Source organism: Sipha flava, unplaced genomic scaffold (assembly GCF_003268045.1).
Source record: "Sipha flava isolate LNK unplaced genomic scaffold, YSA_version1 32_pilon_pilon, whole genome shotgun sequence".
Taxonomy (NCBI): Eukaryota; Metazoa; Arthropoda; class Insecta; order Hemiptera; family Aphididae; genus Sipha; species Sipha flava.
In genome coordinates, this window is record NW_020273018.1 from 2,546,044 (window position 1) to 2,567,325 (window position 21,282).

At 26.7% G+C, this 21,282-nt stretch overlaps 1 protein-coding gene across 3 annotated transcripts in view; it reads left to right on the plus strand.

Moving 5' to 3' along the window:
- Window positions 1-21,282, plus strand: part of LOC112687023 — a 39,214-nt gene that overhangs the window by 6,027 nt on the left and 11,905 nt on the right. The window contains exon 1 of one of the 3 annotated variants that reach the window (XM_025559543.1): window positions 7,640-8,134. The exons of the other annotated variants lie outside the window; for them this stretch is intronic. The gene's annotated coding sequence lies outside the window, so the exon portion shown is untranslated. Of the gene's footprint in view, window positions 1-7,639; window positions 8,135-21,282 lie in introns of those variants that run through there. 3 annotated transcript variants of the gene reach the window in all.

Below are 21,282 nucleotides of genomic sequence, written 5' to 3' on the forward strand. Positions count from 1 at the left end.
TCTCACGCCCTCTCTCACCCCCTATGGTTCCTATTTCACTCGCCCCTACCCATCACTACCACCACTACAACCTGTTTATGTATGCATGTAATGTATATAAATATATATCCATGTACATATTATATTACCGTGCACCCCTTGTGTGTGTTGTCATTATACGACACTGCGTGGTAAAATAACTCGTCGACACCGCATTTGCACCCGGTACAACGTAGTGGGTTTATTGTCCCCCATCATCATTTTTTCCTGCACTTACCTTGGTTGCCGTTTTATAACGGTTTTGAAAACCGATTTTCTCCACTAGCGCAGCGTTAGTATGTTATAATTCGTACCAATATTATGTCCGTTTTACCGAGTTAAAATATATTTTCCATTAATAATCGGTGGCTATATTTCCGTCACGATAACATTAATTGTTATTAAAATCCTTAAAATTTATTTAGTAATTTAGTAATAATGTTTCAATCTATATTGTTGATACCATTCAACTACAGCATATAGTTGACAAGTTGTGTGAATAATGTTTACAACTAAAGTGTAATAAATAATAATTGTACGATTGTGGTATTTAATTTTTTATCAATCGTTATTAAAAATAGTATTTTAAAATAATCAAAATATTGATAATAATGAAAAAATTATTTCTTTTGTCTTAGAGCACTTTCAAACAAGATCCTTTGTGACCAATCACTAAAATTATGCTACAAGACACAAAAAGTGTTTTATTTGGAATGTCTTCCACGTTAATGTATTTTATTTTTCTATGTTTATTTTTTGTTCGACCATAGAAGTAGAAGAAGCAATATTATTTTATTTATTGATTAAAAGAAAAGATTTAAAAAATGAAAAAATATATAAGCTCTATTGAGTGCGTAGATTTGTAAGGGGCTAAATTAAAAAAAAAAGATAAATTTCGTATCTTATTTCCCAATCTTCTTAATCATTGTTTTTTTTTAATTCGGTTATTAAATAATAAATTATAAAATAAATATTAAATAATTAGAGAGGTTATGTTCGAATACAGGTATCTCGTCTAAAGTTCAGATTCAAATAAATTATAAGGGTGGATCCATAAATTGTACATAGAGGAGAGAGCGCATAGCCATATATATATATATATAACCTACTTCGCCTCCTTGGAACCAATCCTGGTCTGAATGCACTATTACATTGAATGTCATGTATTATCAGCAGTGGTTAAAGTGTTGGGACGGAGGGGGACAGAGTCTCCCTTCTTATTTAAAGTAAGATTATGCGTTCTCTTTAATCTAAGTCGCCAAAAGTCCGGTGGACGTTTAATGGCATTGGTCACTAAAATACAATATTGAATATACAATACTTATTATAATATTACAATATTATATGAAATTTATTTTTTTGATTAATTTGAACAAGTGAAAAAAAGAAATAATGTGTAGTTATAATATATAAAGTACTTATATTTATTTGTATTTATATATTAGAGTATTAATGTAGTTCAATTTATTTTTACTGAACAGACATATGTATAGAATTATTTTTTTTTGAGGGAAATTTATTTTTACACCCTATAAAAATAAATTTTTTAAGACCATATATGTGTAATAGAAGAGGCTTAGGCCTCATGGGTTTCCCAAAAAAAGTTGGTAAGATTTAGAATTAGGTAGGGGAACGCTCCTCAATTTTTGATGCGTACAGTCCTCCCACAACATTTTTCCCACTTTAACCACTGATTATCAGTGGCTTAGGTACAGTGTCCGATGACAAGAGAGGATGGGACACGCAAATTCGGTGGTGCGCGATTCTTTGCAGACACAAGCAGTCGGCCTTAAGTGTCTTGTCTGAAAGCACTGCTGGAACTCCAGTATCTAATTGTTTTTTATTATTTGATTATACGAGTAATTGTATAAAAAATTAATAAGGTTTATAAAAATTTAAATACCTTCTACGGATTTGTTGTCAAAACCATAATTTTATTACGTAATTTTAGATTCCTACTATAATTATTATGTTGTGTTTGACTGTGTTAGATATTGAGCTTAGATGTGTTTTAATTTATTTAAGTTCTTCTAGTATGTGTTTTTTGATTATACGAACTTGTAGTTTATTTAGAGAAGTTTTCATAGAAATCCATCCATCTCACGAAATTTTGGGAAAATCTAAAATTTTACGCTTTTCAGTATTTTGTTAATTTTTTACAGATATCGTTTAATTACTTAATTAAATATAATACGTATATTTATTCGAAATGTATTGAACGTATTCTGTTATCTAAGTCACATCTTATGATTCATCATTTATTGTCTTGTATGATTTTAATATGCATTTATTTTATTTTATTTTTATTTTATAAGTTATTATATATTTGTATAATTACTACATTCTTGTTCAAAATATAATTAATCTAGACGCGGAAAACAATTTAAATTGTATACTAGTTACAGTATTCTTGATATATCTTCTTCTTCTTCAGCTTTTATAGACCATTAAAGCTCATCACTGCTCCACGCATCCTCCTCCATTCCTATCTATCATTTGTCAATTCTTCCTGGTTCTCAATCCCAAGTATCTTTAAATTTTGTTTGGGCTCGTCTATCCACCTTTTCTTTGGTCTGCCCAATTGTCTCTTGCCTTCTGGTTTCCAGTCAAGCCTAAGTTATTAAGTTTTAAGTTATTTTTGATATATATCAAGAATATACTCGTAAATATAATCACCATAGAAGTATCAAACATGTTTATTATACTCGATTTTTAAAATTACATTATTCGTATCATATCTTAAGAACATATAGACAAATATATATATATATATACCTATATAATCAATGAATAATCAATGAACGTTCTTTTATATTTTATTTACTAGTGTAAAATTACGAGATATTTTTTAATTGTAATTATCAATTTTCAAATTTTCTGGGGTGTAAGAATGGGTAGTTGTATAAAAATTTAAAAATTTCACTGCATTAATTTTAATACTCGAGTATAATCCTGAGATATTTTATGATACTTCATATAAGGCTATAATTATATCATATTATTATGTTTTTCAGTTTTGTTAATTTTATACAATGTATTTTAAATAAAATCATTATATAGTTCATTCCATGGAATTGCATTATTGGTTAACAATTTGGCATTAGTATATTTTCAAATGATCTATAGTTAATTTTATAGCCATTGAAATTTAATTAACGTAAATTTAAATTGCCACACGGTTGTGTTATTTCTCTAGATAAAGAAATATAGAATAATCTTTTATCTAATAATTAATTTAAATGAGTTTCATAAGTACCTAGATTTTACGTCAAAGGGAGATAATATGAAATATTTGCACTCATGGACTAGCTAGAGTTGACACGGTAACTATATAAGACAAAATTGTTGTATCGGCTTTTTTTTAAAAACTAGTAAATATGTATATATACAGGAATGTCAAGGATATTTGTGCCATCTTTGTCTGTAGCGTTTATATCTCGCCCGCAGGCTGCAGCAAGTTCTGCGTGTTTGCCAATAATTTTATACACTTTCGACCTTGTGGCACAGTCAACTCTTTCAAATTGGCAAAACAACACTACTGAATTGTATTAATCGTTTTATATACACACAAGAATTATTATTTGCTTATTATACTTACTAAAATGATAAGGTATTGGTTATTCCACTATTCCATGTGGTTGGTTATTTATAGAACTCGTATTATCTATGGTATTATAATGTCTCATGTAATGCAAAAGTACATAATCAGAAATTAAGTCTTCATTCAGCAAATATTTAAGCGTATAATATTAATAAAATATAGTAATACACTACAGGTTAAATTTAAATACACGTATACAAGGTTATATATAACAACTAGGGCGCGGATTTTAATACCCTAAAAAAATACTTTAAAATGCCTTAAAAAAATGCAATTATGACCTATAAAACTTAATCAATGACGTAAAAAAATGTATTAAAAATGTGAAAATGACTACCAAAAATGTACTAAAATTTTTTTACTTTATTTGTCCAATGCTTTCCACACAAGTAGTCCGCATTATTGTTATCGACTATTATACCATAATTGAATAACATAACGATAACATAAGACGATAAAGTGTAGTTGTTAATAATTTAATTAAAGAAAAATATTGAATATTTGAAAATTTTTTAATTCTTTCCAAAAATACTAAAAAAAAATTTAAAAATATGAAAATAATGTTCTTATAAGTAGTGAAAATACCAAAAATGCATCAAAGAAGTAATCTGTGCCCTAATAATAACACTATAAATTTAATTTATTATTTTTTATAATATATTTTATTTTTAAAGAATTGTTTTGAAGTAATTTCGAATTTTATTTTGAATTTTTGATCTCTATGCTCGATATTTTATAGAACTAAAAATGATTTATTATTATTTTATATTTAAAAAATCAGAGCTTTGAAAGTATACCTATAACAATAAAAAAAAATAAATAAATAAAATAAACATTTACGGTTATAGATCCATAGGTTAATAATTATATAATTTACGATAACGATTTACTTCTATCAATAATATAGTACCTACTACCATTGATTATATATACTATATTATTTATAATAGTATTTATAATCAATGAAACTACCTACCTATAATACTTTTAAGACCAATTAAATGTATTTTTTTGACAAAAAAAATTTATCATATCCAATAAAGTTTTATAAAATTTTATTTATTTAAAAATATCGTATTTTATTTAAAAGGTTATAATTTTATTTAAAGCAACTCCAGGGGTTACTTATAATCAACTTTAGTATATATACTATATGAAATCGACTATAAATATTTTAATACTTTTTTGAACTAATTTTTAACGATCGTTAAATTCTTATTCATAAAATTTCATTCATTATGTATTTTACATAAAATATATTCCATTGTTTGTAATAAGGTTGGATTAAAGTAATGTATGTAGGTACTTATATTTTTCTATGGAAACTTGAACACATTTAAGAGGGGGAAACTACTTGATCCCCTATTTCATTTTAGCCAATGCTTTTGATATATAGGTAGGTACATTATATACACGAGTCATGCCGAGTATAGTATAATTTTTTAAATGGTTCTATGCAGTGGTATATTTTCTTACACAAATATTAAAACCACATGATATAAATTAATATTTTCTTTCTCTGTATCTTCATAGCAAGTAATTTATGACTCTTGGACCATCTTTCTTCTGAGGGGGGGGGGTTGAGACCAGGTAAAGCCCCCCCCCCCCGAATATACGCAACTGGTCCTATCTATATTTTATTATCTTATAGAAGTCTATTTAAATTATTTTACAGAAAATTGTATATAATTATTATTTAATATTATTTAAAACTAGTTATTTCATCTTAATTTGAATATATTCATATTAATACAACGACCAACAAGAAGTATGACAGATATAGCAATCGACCATAAACGATTTTTTTTTTTTTTAATATAAAAGAAGTATTTTTTTCAGATAATCTTGGAGCTATGAAAAACAAATTATGTAAGGTTAATTTTTTTAAATATTTTTTATTCATAGGCAAGATTTTTACTCAAATTAAAACTATTTTAATTGAATAAAAACGTGGTATAATTATCAAATTTAATTATTTATAATTTAAAGATTTTAATGTTCTATATGGATATATTTATATAGAATATATATAATTTTGTTTCTTGAATTTGATATTTTAATAGCTAAGTAAAATATTTATGAAAATTATCTTCATTTTATATCCATAGTGAATTATATTAACTGTGTCGAATAAATTCATTATGATTCATTGAAGTCTAAAATAAAATAATTTATTTCTAATCTGATTTATTTAGTTAATATAACCAAAGCTATGACAATTTATCGAACATCAGACTTTAACTATATTCTATTATTAATAAAGGTCATTGTTGTATATGTAATTTTCGGTGGATTTTATCTAACCAATATTTGAATATCGAGTAAGTTATAACTGACTGTATAATTTCTAATGGTTTAAAATTTTGAATGATGAATGTATTTTAAAGTCTAATAAATTGATAATTCGATTTAATATAATCTTGATACTTTACGTAATATTATAATATAAACAATATTTTGGTATAATTTACAGAATGATTTCTCTTTTACAACATGTAAATATATAACTTAGAAGTATATTGAAATGAAAATGAAGTATAATGAAAATGTATTCGATTTTACCTAATTCACAAATATATATTATTAAAATAATGAAAATATTTGTTGTAGGTACTCACATTTACTCATAACAAAATAAATAAAAAGGAAGAAAGAACTATAAATTATAGACTTCACTCTTTTGTGAATCTGTAATATATAATTATTTTATATAATTTGTTTTAATATTAAATTATGATTAAAACTTGACAACCTTTAATGTACCTATATTACCTATATCCATCTACCAAATAAAAACTTAATGATTCAATTATCTTATAAATTAAGTAATCAATAATTTATTATAAAACTTATTTTTTTATTTTTTCGTTACGTTTGAATTATAAAAATATCGTTACTTTTACTGCTTGATATCAAAAATATTATAAAACATTCAAATGCTTGATTCAACTAAAATCAAAAAAATGCAAGTAAAAAATAATTAATAATCTCCCAAAAAAAATAATTTCAGAAATGTACATGTCTATCAACTAAGTTCCTATAATTTAGGTATATATTGATAGTGTATAATTTATATATTAATAACTTAAAAAGTAAAAAATTAATAATCTTAAAATATTTGAAATACACATAGACATTATTTATTTGAATCTTAGACTTTATTATTATACTATATAAAAATTATAAATTTACAATACCGAGTTGGTAGAATAGACATTTTATACTTAAGCCTGGGACCGAAAATATTTTCATCGTCCCACTGTTTATTATTATTGATAGGTTGACACTATATGGAATACGGTCTATGAATTCTGTCACCAAAATGATTGTATGTATATAATTTATATATGTATATTACCAAGTAACCAAGTATTACCAAGTACCAGTACCAATTGCATTAATATAATACTTCTGGGTGTCATTATTGCAGCTTATAATTAAGTAATATACAATTTATTGGTAATTCTTATATCTTATCAGTTGTCACTTAACCCATTTTTATTGGTTGTATTTCATAAGAAAATCGATGTTAGTTAATATTGTTATAGATAACAATTTCATCGTTATTTTTTTGAAAAAAATCATACAAATAAATAAAAGGAAATTTAAATATTTCAGCAATGTAGAAGAATGCATTCATTACTAATTTATACAAAACATCTATATTTTATTGTGTTTATAAGGTTATTTCATTTTATCTTTCTTTTTTGTTGTATTTTAATCATAATATATACCGCGGTGACTAAACAAATGACACATTTCTTTAGAGGCATCTAAAGTCGCGTGAGAGGGTAAGATAGACAAAGTGAAAGAGATTGAGTGAGAGGTGGAGGAAAGAAGAGAAAGAATAAGAGTGAAGAATAAAACGTGCTAGTCAATTAGTTCTACTGCGGTGTTGCCACATAATATCTTTACAATCATTCGACACGGCAACACTGCGCAGGGAAAAAACCTCGGTTCTCAATCCGCTATCGGTGCCTGTGCGTATGTGCGCTCGAGGGAGAAGTATCCTGTGACCCCGTCAACAGTCGTAACTTCGCAGTATTTGTCGGCTGTTCTGGTGTTTATTGGATGCGTTCATTTACGTTTTCCACTCTCTCCATCACTCTCATTCCTCTGTTTTTCTCCCTATCCCTCTTTCTCTATCTTGTTTCCTAATATTATCATTATTGTTTCAAAAATATTTTATTATTGCGAAATTAATATAAATGCGAATATACATACATATATATACAGTTGCAATGTATTTATACTTCAATGTGTTGTAAATATGGTTTAGTTATTGTTAATTACATATCTACATGGACAATTTTTATTGAAATATGTGTGCTCCGCTGTAATTGGTTTAATTGATAATTAGCATGATATAGTGAACGCATTTTAAGATGTGGTGGTTTATTTTTATTCTGAGTTAAAATGTCCTAAAGTGATTTTTATTTTTAACGGGTGTTTGCGTGTGTGCGTGGAATTTTGGTCTACTACGATGGGTGCGTCATCAGGATTTCATGATTTCCGGTGAGTGACACCGAATGATATTAATATATTGAGATTACATGTGCTTATTGATATTTTGTCGTATCTTATGAAACCGGCCCTTGACTTTCTTCTTACAATTGTTATTTTGATTAGAATGTATGTAAACAAATAACAATTCTGGTGGATTTGATCAATATTTTGACTTACATTTTGTAGTTTTAATAATTATTGCTACAAATAAATATATTATTGTGTTAAAACAAAATGTTATTTATATTATTTTTATTCATTTGAAATTATGCATTTTGTTTTTGAAATTCATGTGACATAAATGAAACTATAAAATTACGTATTATGTAGGTAAGTAGTCAAGGCAACACCCACGTTTATGCGTTTTTATTTCCTTCCCTCTTGCTGTAACGCTATCCCCCTTGTGTACTTCGATTTGGACTTTGGAGGGATATTTTGAACATTTTTCTTTTTTTTTCCTTTTAAAGAAGATCTTATTGTTAATTCTTTATTTCGCTTTTAGTGTTATTATTATAAATTGTATTTTTATTTTTGCTAGAATTAAAAATATTAATTTATTTAGTTATTCGTATTATCGTATTAATTAATCGGCTTATTATATATATATTATAAAAAATAAAGGATTATGCATATTTTCGTTACCTTACCAAATTTTTATTCAATTACAGTATTTCATTCCATAGTATATTAGTAGTAGTTAGGATAACTATACTAACGATTTTAAATATAAATATAATAGATATGCATAGGAGCATATCTATCATATTTATAATAATTAATGTAATTTAGTCTAATTTGTATTAAATAACTAAATATGATTATTATAATATAAACGATTTTAGATTCTAAGTGAAACTAAAATCCTATTATTTTACGAGTAATTTTTTTTACAAAAATTACATTTTTAAAAAGTAAGAGTAGTCTATAGGTTTTATGTTGCTGTTAGCAAATTAAAAATTAAAAACTATGATCAGTAATTATTTTTTATAAAGTAATCAATAAATCTATGAAATGTATACCACACCTTTTTTAAAAGTAAATTGCAATTTTTTCTTTTAATACTGATATAAATGTGTTTATAGTTATTTATATATTTCAAATTTACTTTGGATTCTGGCTTTAAAATTATATAAGTTTTATGATTATATTTTTATTTAGGTACTGTAATTTAATTTTTTTTTTTACTAATAATATGTTTATATATTTTTTTTGCTTTTAGAGATATAATGTGTGATATGATATTATGAGCTCTGAATATAACAATTTAGGGATGTAAAATTACCTTCTCAATTATAACCGGAGCATCCGAGTTGGGTCTCGAGTACTAGGTGTTAATCACAGGTAGTGTACTAGTAAAGTCTCGGATTTTTATAGGTACTACACTAGTTGGGTCCCGAATTATTTAGGTTCTACACTATTTGGGTCCTGGATTTTTATAGTTACTATACTAGTTGGGTCCTGAATTATTTTAGATATTACACTAGTTCCTGAATATTTTTTGGTAAGTACTACATTATACTAACATTTTCCTTACCATTTTAACAGATTTAGGACTGTCATGATCTATTTAGACCACAAGTATGGTTAAAAATGTTTTTTAAATTTTTTTTTTTGTTTTTTAGTTTATTTTCCATTAAAATATAAATTATTCCAATTGTGTTGGTAAAAATATTAAAAATGTTAAAAATCAAGTATAAAAATACATATTATATAATATAATTATAGACATATAGGTAAATTAAAAAACATTACAAATTTTATTATTATTTTATTCGTTATATAATACAAATAAAAATTAATGGAAAAGAAACTAAAAAGAAAAAAAAACTATAAAAAACATTTTTAACCATACCTGCGATCTAAATAGATCATAGACAGTCCTAAGTCTATTAAAATGGGAAGGAAAATGTTAGTATAATGTAGTACTTGTCAAAAAATATTCAGTAACTAGTGTATACCTAAAATAATTCGGATGCAGCCGTTATAACTGCCAATCATCGTAATGCTTCTAAGTTGAGGTATATTTTTGATTCGCTGGAATTAACAAACATCTCCGATTAATTTTAAAGAGCAACTTTAACACAGACTAATTACTCATATAACATAGAAATAAGTTATTTGATTCGTTAATTTAATTTATATTATGCTTTTACCAATAAATATGCTCCTCAGATAACTTCTATGTATAGGATATGATATAATAACACGAAAATATGGTAAATATCAAACTCTTCAATCGTGTTTCAGAAATTTTAATACGTTTTAGTGTTACTCATCATAATGTTTAATGTACCTTATTTTTATTTAACTTGGTTTAACTATGTATTTACTTTAATTACATTCCGTGTTAATTAAAGAAGAAGTAACTCGACATTTTAATAATTGTGGTTTTTAATTATTTTTATTAAATTTAATCTAACTGTTCATATAGTTTTCATTTTTTACTATTTATTAATCTTATTAGGTTTTATATTATTCAGATAATATACATATATCATAAAATATATAATATTATATATTTTATTTTAATGAAAAAACTAGATAATATTTAAGAACTGATCATTTCTTTGTATATTACTTGTATTCAAAATTGTAACAATAATCACAATTAGTAAACACATAATACAATTAAAATAACTTTCCAGTTCCATAATGACAATCACCTTTTGTGTTATTTCTCTAGCACCTTTTCTCGTCACACTTTACTCGCACTCGTCACTCGTCACACGTGTATTGCGCCGTTTGTGCCTTGACACCAATTCGGCATGTTTGAATAGGTTGACAACCGTAACTGCTGCAGTTGGTCCTTGTAAAACAAAACAAATATATTACTTTTTTTTAAAAAAATAGTTAAATTTAATTTATTCTATGTAAAATTATAAAATATCGTTAAAAGGATTTATATTTCTAGTACAAGAACAAAAGTAAATGTTCTTTATTGACAAAAAATAAAATATGTATATTATAATTCTTAATTGTGTAGTATTTCACGTTTGTCTTTAATTGAGTTATTAACTTTTATTAAGTATTTAGTGCATCGAATGAATAATAATTTAAATTATAATCAAAACAACAGTTTGTATCTTTCGTAAAAAATAGAGAGAATTTTTGCGTAACTCATAATCTCATAATTTCAAACTTACCATAAAATATTTACTTTCGTTTATTAAATTTATTTTAAATTATTTTTTGATTATCTATTTGTTTCATATGTAAATCAATAAACAATACACTTGTAGATAAATTATTTACTATTTTATATAATGCGTGTTTAATTTTCTTTAAATTACATAAATAAATATAAATATATAATAAATAATATAATATATAATATTTATATATATATATAATAAATATAAACATATTTATAAATTATATAATTTTAAAATGTTTTGTTGTCATTTTAAAACAATCAAAACTTAAAAAAAATCATTTTTATTTTAAACTATTTTGTAATTATGTATATTAAAACACGCTTATGATTTTTTATGTTATATCAGTTAATTTATTGGGAACTAGGAGTTTTGATTCTATTATTTTAGAATATTTTTTAAAGTCTATATATGATTGATATTTTTTTGATAGAACAGACCAAATGACTGGAGATTACAGTGTATTCTGAAATATTTAAGTAACATTTCATTGTATATTAAATCTAGAAATTGTTACTTCACAACATGTAACAATCGAACAATTTAGTATATTATTATTTTGCTATTCAAAGTAAGCAATATACTTGAAAAAATATTAGTAATATTTATAACTATAAACTACTTATAAGTTATAACTAATATTGTATTTTGCACCTGTCATATATGTAGTTTTTTCAATTATACCTTTTTCCAATCTTAGCATGTGAAAAAAGACCATTAAAGATGTACTATAAAACCCCACAGGGATAAAATATGATTATTTCATATACGTATATAACGTCAAAGAATGGGTCCGTCCCAATCTTACCCTAAGGTACACTGAACCCCTTGTTACAAACCATCTGGCCACATTCATCTGAATAACAGGACGCATTTTTAAGACATGTGTTAGTAAAATATATACTTATTTTGTTTTTAAATGTACGAGCATTAGGAGGTACTAATACTATCTTCATATACTGTTTTGGTCTATATTAATTTTGAAAAAGGTTATTTCAAATTAATATTTTTTATGATTTTTACTTAATTAGTATATAATTTAAATATACGTAATTCATAGATCATACAATTTTATTTGTATAACCATACATCGGTTTAATGAATTGTTTTTAAATCGAAAAATTATGATAATTAATTATTATCCTAAGAGTTATTTGCAAATATGCAATATCTGGGCGTATTCTCTCTCCCTTATGGCTCTCGGGGATTAGGGCTTGTTCCTAATTAGGTCAACACTGGTTTTGACGCCACCACCGTTAAACTTATCTAATTGCCCTTAGCGCCCAACTTGTCGGTTGTTTCCATTGCATGTATATCGATGTTTCATTATAAAATATTACATGTATATTAAAAATATGATTGAGGTCAATGACTATAAAAAAAAAAATTTCAAAAATTAAAATGAAATAGTGTGTAAAATGTAAACAATAATTTTCGTATTAGGAGCAAACATAAAGTAAAAATGTAGTCGTTTTGTAGAAAAAATTAGACGAATAATAATTTTTTTTATTTCTGTCTTTTCGTCTTTAGTATCTTGGTCGTTAAGTATTTATTACACAATTACGGTATTATAATTGCTCAATACTATCGTTGTGAAATGTATAAACGATCTAACTTAACCAATTTCGCTTTCGCGGTTTTTCACTCTATATGTTTTTGCTTTCTATCCCGGATGCGTCTTCCACAAATAACGATTTAAACATATAAATAACCTTCAAGTTTTCATTAATTATGCGTTTCTTGCAAATCAACAAAAAATTACTGGGTTTTCAAATGAAAACTATATGTAGGTATGTATTCGTATATTTATAGTTTATAAATATATTTCTTCTACGTCGAATTATTTTAGAGTACATAACATATATGGGCAAGATCCCCATGTGTTTTGTTGTCATGGGGTGTAACGGTACGATAGGAGGGTGGATGAACCCAGGAACACACCGTAAATATATGACCCTTCTCTATCCAGTGAAACAGCTGACGAGAGAATTATTCTGCAGATGCCTCTATTTGAGGTGGGAAAAACGGTCTTTTGCTTTAGGGATAATTTTATTGAAACCTATACTATGCTTATAAAAATAAGGTTTTAAAATATTGTTTTTTAAAGTAAAATATTAGTTATAAAATATTACAATATACCTCAACTTTTTATAGATTAAGTTAATCAATGATAATTGTCATTAATCACTGTAAAAAAAAAAAAAATAATTAATTCTACGTCTTAATTACTATAAGAACATGAAATAATAACTTAAAAATTAACATCAATATAATTTCATATTTTTTTTTTATTTTACAGAATAAACCGTGATATATATATATATATAATAAACTATGTAAAAAACTAATTATTATGAAAATAAATAATACTATTTAATAACCTCTGTATTCAATCTTTTAACGAAATCAATTAATTTTCATATCAAATTTGTAGTTAAAACTAGGCAAGTGAAATGAGATAAGTTTTATATCCTGTTCAGTGGGTAGCATTCTACTAGTATATTTTTAAGTAAATTCGACATAATATATAAATATAATTCAATGAAAATATATATTCTACACAAAAGGTCAATAATAAAATGGCTTATAATCTAATCGAATTGATGTTCCGGTCATTGGTCCGGAAATCGGAACTGGGCTCTTCAATCTACACTTGTATACAAATCTTTACGCATTTTTTTGAACGAATAGGCTTTATTAGAAATATGTTTGTAAAATTGTATTATTTGTCAATTTGATATTCTTTGAATCACAGTAATTGAGTTTACTGTACTTATTTATTATTACGTGTCTTGTAGTTAAAGTACATATATTTTTAGTGTCATAATAGTCTACACACTATTACATATGAAGGGCTACGGGGAAAAACGATAATAGTCAAATTCCTAAACTGTTAAGTATTGCAATTTTAAAGTTTCAGAATTCAAAAAACTAAGAGATAAATTATGAAATAATTTTAAAAAATGTATTGTGATATACAACTAAATTTTAATTAGTATTATATATATATATATATATGTATATAATTTAAAGAAAAACATAATTTACTTTTAAAAACAAACAATACATTTTTTGATTTTTTTTTTACTATTGTCGTTTTCCCTATTGCACTTTGTATGAAATTGTTTATAACAATATGAATAGTAATATTACCAAAAACACTGACATTTTTAAACATACTCCCATGTTATTCCTCGTCAATTCATTTATTATTTTTCTTGTATAATTTTTAATATTAATTAATATTTTATAATACAAAACCCTCTTAACCCATACGGCAATATTTTGTGTTACCTGTCACCAGCATATAATAATCTCATTATTACTATAATATTTATATCTATGTTTATATTTATAATCATCCTGTTTCTCTGTAGGTACTTAAAATTTAGTTATCTACCCTTAGTTTAGTTTCGCCAATGTCTTTCGTATTCATTCAACATTTCTTTATCCAGTTTGTTATTTATTGCATATAATTTTTATACATTTTCTTGTTCTGTTATGTGTGTAATATATATTTGATATATTTATCATAATTTAATATCGAACGTTAATATTTCGTCATAAATTGCTTTCAAATTTTTGACAAGTATTGTTTTCGACTGGCCTGTTAATGCTTAATGATTTTTATAAATTTTGTATGTTTATTATTAAATAAATATGAGTATATTTATTATAACATACAATTTTGTGTAATAACTAATATAAATATATATTATGGAATATTATAGAATTATTTATAATCGTACCAAATCAAGTAAATTAAAAGTTTTAACTGCAGAAACTATAAAACATACACTGCACAGTTAAGTGCTTTCACACTTATTTTTTCTGTTTTGATATTTTTTTATTTTTCTAGAAATGGACTCATGTCAATATTAAAAAATAATATTACAATATCGTTTTAACAGTTAGTTATCTTTATTATGCTGAGAAATGTGTAATTGAATTAAGTTTATATGTAGTTTAAGAAACCTTTGAATACTAAAATTATACTATCCTATTTATCTTATGTTGTAAGTAAAATACATGATGTATATCTATAAATCTAGTACTTTGTTTTTTATCGTATAATTAAAACAAAACTGATCAGTTTTATCATTCTGTGGAATATAATTTGATATTATGATAACTTTATATGTTGTTTTTATTGAAGTTTAAATGTTTCATTAATGTATAATATAAATATAAACTATATTCGTATATAAATTCCTATGTTTAACTGTTAAAAAGTATTAGTGAATCATGAGATCTGAGATTTGAGGGAATATGTAAATTAATTTCACAATTTTTACTGTCGCTAATAGATTAGATATGTGTATCTATCCACTGAAGTATAATATTATAAAATAGCAATAATAAAACGACTGCCCAAGGCCAATGACGTAGTAGTCGTAGCGACAGATTATGTCGTATTGTCTTTATTGCAACCGTGAGTCCATTTGAAGGATGTAATGAGACAAAACCTAAACGATTATGTATTAGTGTTGAGTGTGTATTAGTGGGAGTGCAATGGATCAGCCCGATCAGGTAAAAAGAGGGAGTTACTATGTATAATACATCGTTGTCATGTATACCCTATTTGTGAGAAGAACTGCACTCATTCGTTATGGAATAAAAAAAATAAATTGGATTTCTGAAAGAGAATTGCAAAGAGGATGGACAGACGGGAGGTTGATAAAATCCTAACACTGTTGTTATTACTATTATATTATTATTATTATTATTATTATTGTTGTGGTTATTATAACTTGCGTGTCTATCAGTAATATTGTATATTGTTCGCATCGTAAATGTACTCGTATATATAGTGTAATTTTATCCTGTTGAATATTGGCCTTAATTATTATTGATAGTATTGAATGTTAGTGTTTACAGAATCCGTGTGTCTTTATTCGGTATACACCATGAAATATCCTAAAAATCATTAATGAAGTTTTTGAGTCCAGAACTTATATAATGTTGTGTTTTTCACATTTTTTATACGTTTTTACTTATTTTTTAGATCTAGAGTTTTTTTTATCAATCATAATATAATTAGATTATCATCCTTGACATTATATAACAATTATAAGTTGTTTTTTTTTAATAAGCTATAACAATATTGGCTATAAATTTGTTAAGACATAAAATAAAATAAATTTCTTTTTGTATTTTAAATTTCTTTAAATAACAGATTTTATTTATCAGCACAGAATTATGACGTTTTATTTTATATGAAAATACTTTATAATTTTTAATTTTGACGATTTTCGTACTTTATTATTATGCGTACCTTTGCATCGTTAAGAATTTAAAAAAATATATAAAATATAATACTTTATGCAAGTAATTGTAATTTTTTTTACTTGTTTTTAGTTATTATAAATTAAATATTTGAAGATGATATTTTAATGAAAACTTTCATACTCTATCATTATTGACTTATTTATTTCGTTCGAAACTATATAATATATAGATAATTTAAATTTAAATTTAATTATTTTAATTATGACGTAGAATAAATACATTTTTTTCTATGATTGCTTATATTCAAGACCAATTTTGATTTACTCCTAGGTAGACTTGCTTTACAATAAGATGTTAACAATCAATTTTTTCTGATTTATTTGTTGTTATTTATATATTGGTTGTATGATTGAACCAACTGTCGATAAAATCTTATTAAACATGAAAAACAGTTTTTTATCATATGTGTTATGTTAATATGTATGTACAAAAAACTTACGTAGCCACCAATATTCTGTCAAGTGCACATGACCTTGTCTAAAAACCATGGATGCCCTCACTCTTTTAGATGTGTATCTGTGTATTAGTACGTGACGCACCGCCCCTTTTCATCTCTATATTTGTGTTCTCTAAAAGCTTTTTGCGAATCGCATGATCCAATGGCGTTTCGTAACGGTTTAATGTCACTCAGTCTATAAATAATTACAATACGCATCGTATGCAGCGCGTCATCTCGTGTGTAATGCATATATGGGTTAAAATAGTATACGATAAATGCAAGGACAGTGGTCACATGTTTTGTTCCCTCCCCCCCCCCCTCCGATGCATGGTCAAGCACGTATACGAAACCGTATTGGTAGGTCTAAATGTTAAAAAAGCCACATTGGCTTGCAGCCGCGATGGTAACGAATTCGGTCTACCGACGTACAGTCCTATTGTATTTCTGTAAATCATAACAACCGTAGAAGTACTATCCGGCGATGAACCCAATACTGTGGTCGTCGCCAATGACCATAACCTTGGACAATGACGATAACGTTGCAGACTGCAGGGCGCGTTAGTGTGCTGTGCGATTATGTTCAACGAGCAAAACGTGCAGACTCGCGTGCGCGGGCCAACGGACTCAACGGACTTTCAGAGCGCCGTTCTGCTGTTATTTCACTCATTGTGCCGATCCACGGGTTTCGCGGAGCCGTTGACGGCCAGTCGACGACGTCGGTTCCTGTGTTATTAATAGCATATTATTAAGATCTCATTTTTTCCTACCCCAATTTCTCGTGTTATATTTAAACGCTGATGACGTGTTTCTCTTCTGCCGTGTCATCATTGTCGCTGCGAACTATCGACGCCATCACGATGCCGACGAATATACATAATAACATAATACATTTAACACTTTGTTGTTTTTCAGTCGACCGAAACGCGCCCGGCGTTTGTTGTTTCCGCCCTCATCCGGGACAGTCAGTCAAAGACATGTTATTTCCTCCTATTTCTCATCGCTCTACCTAATCGCAGCTACTAACGTTCGAATTTTACGCGGGCACTCCGTGTACGCATTCTTATTGTTATTTTTAAAAATATCGCTGATATATGGTAACCGTTTCTTTATATGCCTATGAATTCTAATTGCCTGTAATCCATATGTTATATTATTTACTATTATAATACTTTCATGAGTTTTGTGTTTTATATCACAATAATTAATGACGCAAAAAATAATTCAATTAAAAAAAAAATAATATAAATTATGATTAACTGACACAGATATTAAGAATATTAGCCAATATCATGTATGTAAACCATAATCAGTTAAAATTTATTGAATAATTAAAAAAATATTTTGTCGTGTGTACTACATTATAACGTGCTAAAACAATCTCGTACGTGGAATTTTTTATAATTACTTATTTATACTACATATTTTCAGATAAAAATCATAACTAATATAATTTAGTTGAATTATGTATTTTATAAAATTATATGTTAATTACATTATGAATAATTATTAAATTAATTAAATGTATGATTAAAATAATAATTATAATGTAATAATAAATATAATAAATATTGGAAATATTGAAATAAATAATGGAATAATTAAATGTAATGTGTTTTCATTAATAATAAATTAATAGCTGAATTATCCGACTTCGCATGGAACAGTATTGACAGGGATATATTTTTTAATGGATTATTACTTTACACAATTAAAAACCTAGTTTGGTGTAACTAGTGGTTATAAAACAAATAAACGAAATTTTAAATGAATCGGTATGGTAGTTATGGTTAAACGCTAAATCACCCGGTTTTCCAATATGAAACCGTCTTTGCCGGTGTCAATATTTTTCAGAATTCCTTCTTATTAGACGTCTAGATTGACTGGAGAGACTATTTTGTCAAATTTCAAGTTCATACATTTTGTCTTTTATGAGACGGAGCGATGATCAATGAATGAGTAGTACTTGCATTTTTTTTTTTATTAGATTTTTATTTATTTATAGCTGAATTACCCGGCGTTGGTGGTAAGAAAATTATGAGTATTCAATTCATTTTGGCTTTTACTCGCTGTTGAAGTTATGCCGTTTTAAGTGTCAATTATCCAAAATAATGGTTAAAATAATAATTTGTAATGTATTTTAATGGGTAATTATTAAATATAGCCATACAATCAAAAAAAAAAGCAGTTAGTTTCATTTTTAGAGGAGAAAATAGTTGTTGATGTAAATTATTTTCACTAAAAAAGACACGTTCACTATTTTCTAGGTGCACACTGAGGTGTGTGATTATAAGATTCTTTTCTGTTTTTTTCGGTTGTTATAGTTACAACAGAAGAACAACAGCTCGTTCGGGTCTTATCAGGTATACTGATGTTTCCTTTTCCGGTCGTTCGTGATATTAGGTAACCCATGTTTCTCTTCGATATCTAACCTATCTCTATACCAAATTTTATTAAAATCGATCAAGTAGTTTTGGAATGCACAAAGGAATTTGTAAAAACAATTTTTGTGTTTTATAGATTAACTTGCATAATAATATACATTCTATATGTTTTTATAGCAAAATATTTGTTTTATTATTTGTTTTTAAAGTTATGTGTGTAGGTTTAATATAATTTGTTGGGTTTACCATTTACTTGAGGTTAGTTGGTAATGAAAAGGGCAGAGGACTTTTAGTTCTAAAAAAGCACAACAAATGCAAGCACATATAGCACTTAAAAAACCTTATAATTTGCACTAAAAATATACTTTTACAATTTTTTTAAACAAATTTTTTTTATTCAAAAAAATATATAAATCATTTAAATGCTGTGTATAATTAAATCGTTTTTCACACCCTACTCTCACAATACTTACAGTATATAGTACTTTACCATCAGTCGAAAATCCAGCTTGGATAACAATCCACAGTTAGATTGTCTAACTCTATTAGTCCAACTTGTCATGTTAGTATTTGAAATTGTGTATCAAATTATTGGAAAATTATCTTTAGTGGCTGTTAATTATTTCAGCTAACTTTGATCCTCTGTCTCTTTCCTTTCCCAATTTTGTAATTTTTAATAACAGTTACAGTGAGCCAATATACGATTATTACTTATATCTGATAATGAGGATAAGGAAAAGACATAATTTTAATTATTTTTTTTTTTTTTTTTGCATAACTCTATATAGTTGATGGCCGGCTATGCCTATTCTCGTTCACTGTATTTCATAAAAAATCTATAGATTGGCAGTCAATGGCGTAAACGTTTTTTTGTTAATTCAGTTGATTGTTTTTATTATTTGTACACGGAATGAGGAAATCGTGATTGAAGGAAATTGGATTAAATTTATTACTATGGTTATATTTTATGTCTTCTAGACAAGTGGGCGTATGTTATATATACAGTGAAAGAATTACTGTACTGGGGTGTCTGCGATACGAGAGCGCAAAACTAATAAATATGTGTTATTATTGTATACGAGTATATGTGTGCAGAGCGGTGCTATCGGCTAAAAGAGGACGACAAAAAAGATCGATGATGTTCGGGCGATGGGGAGAAACTCAAATTAGTAAGAGGGGGTAAAATTATCGTCATCAGCGGGCGCGCCATATTAATTTTGGGGCGGTGGCTGCGGTGGTGACGGCGGATAGCATTTCGCACAGGACTGAAAAAATTGGAGCGCAAGCGCTGCTGCTGCTATCGCCGCCGCCGCCGTAGACTGGTGCCATAAACATTTCACGTGCTCCCAAGCGCGTACAACGGCAACAGGAGCAAAACTGCACGGGTTAACCCAGGTCAGTGATGACACACTAAATTTCATACATTTGGCCGTTGCCGCCGCCGTAGTCGTCATCGCCGACGTCTGTACAAACACGTACAACGCACATGCCAATAATAACGCGGTTCTTTTTACGCGGGATTTATTGCGCACACGAATACGCATGAAACGCACATGGTCGATTATAAATTATAATATTGTTGTGTATAGTCTCGGCATAGACTCCGGTATTCACCGGCGCGGAATGATGTACTTTTGACCCGTTCTTATATCACATCGCCATTGCTAGTCTTCGATCGTCGGTAATAACATATTCTTATATTCCATACATATTGGTTTGATGAGTTTCATAAATCACAAATCATTATTATTATTATTATTATTATTATTATTATTATTATTATCATCATCGATTTAATATAAATCAATCGATTGTACCAATGCAGAATATATTTTAGCTCCGTGTAGAAATAATGTTGTAAATTAACGTCTGCGTTGTGTGGCTTTGATATTAATT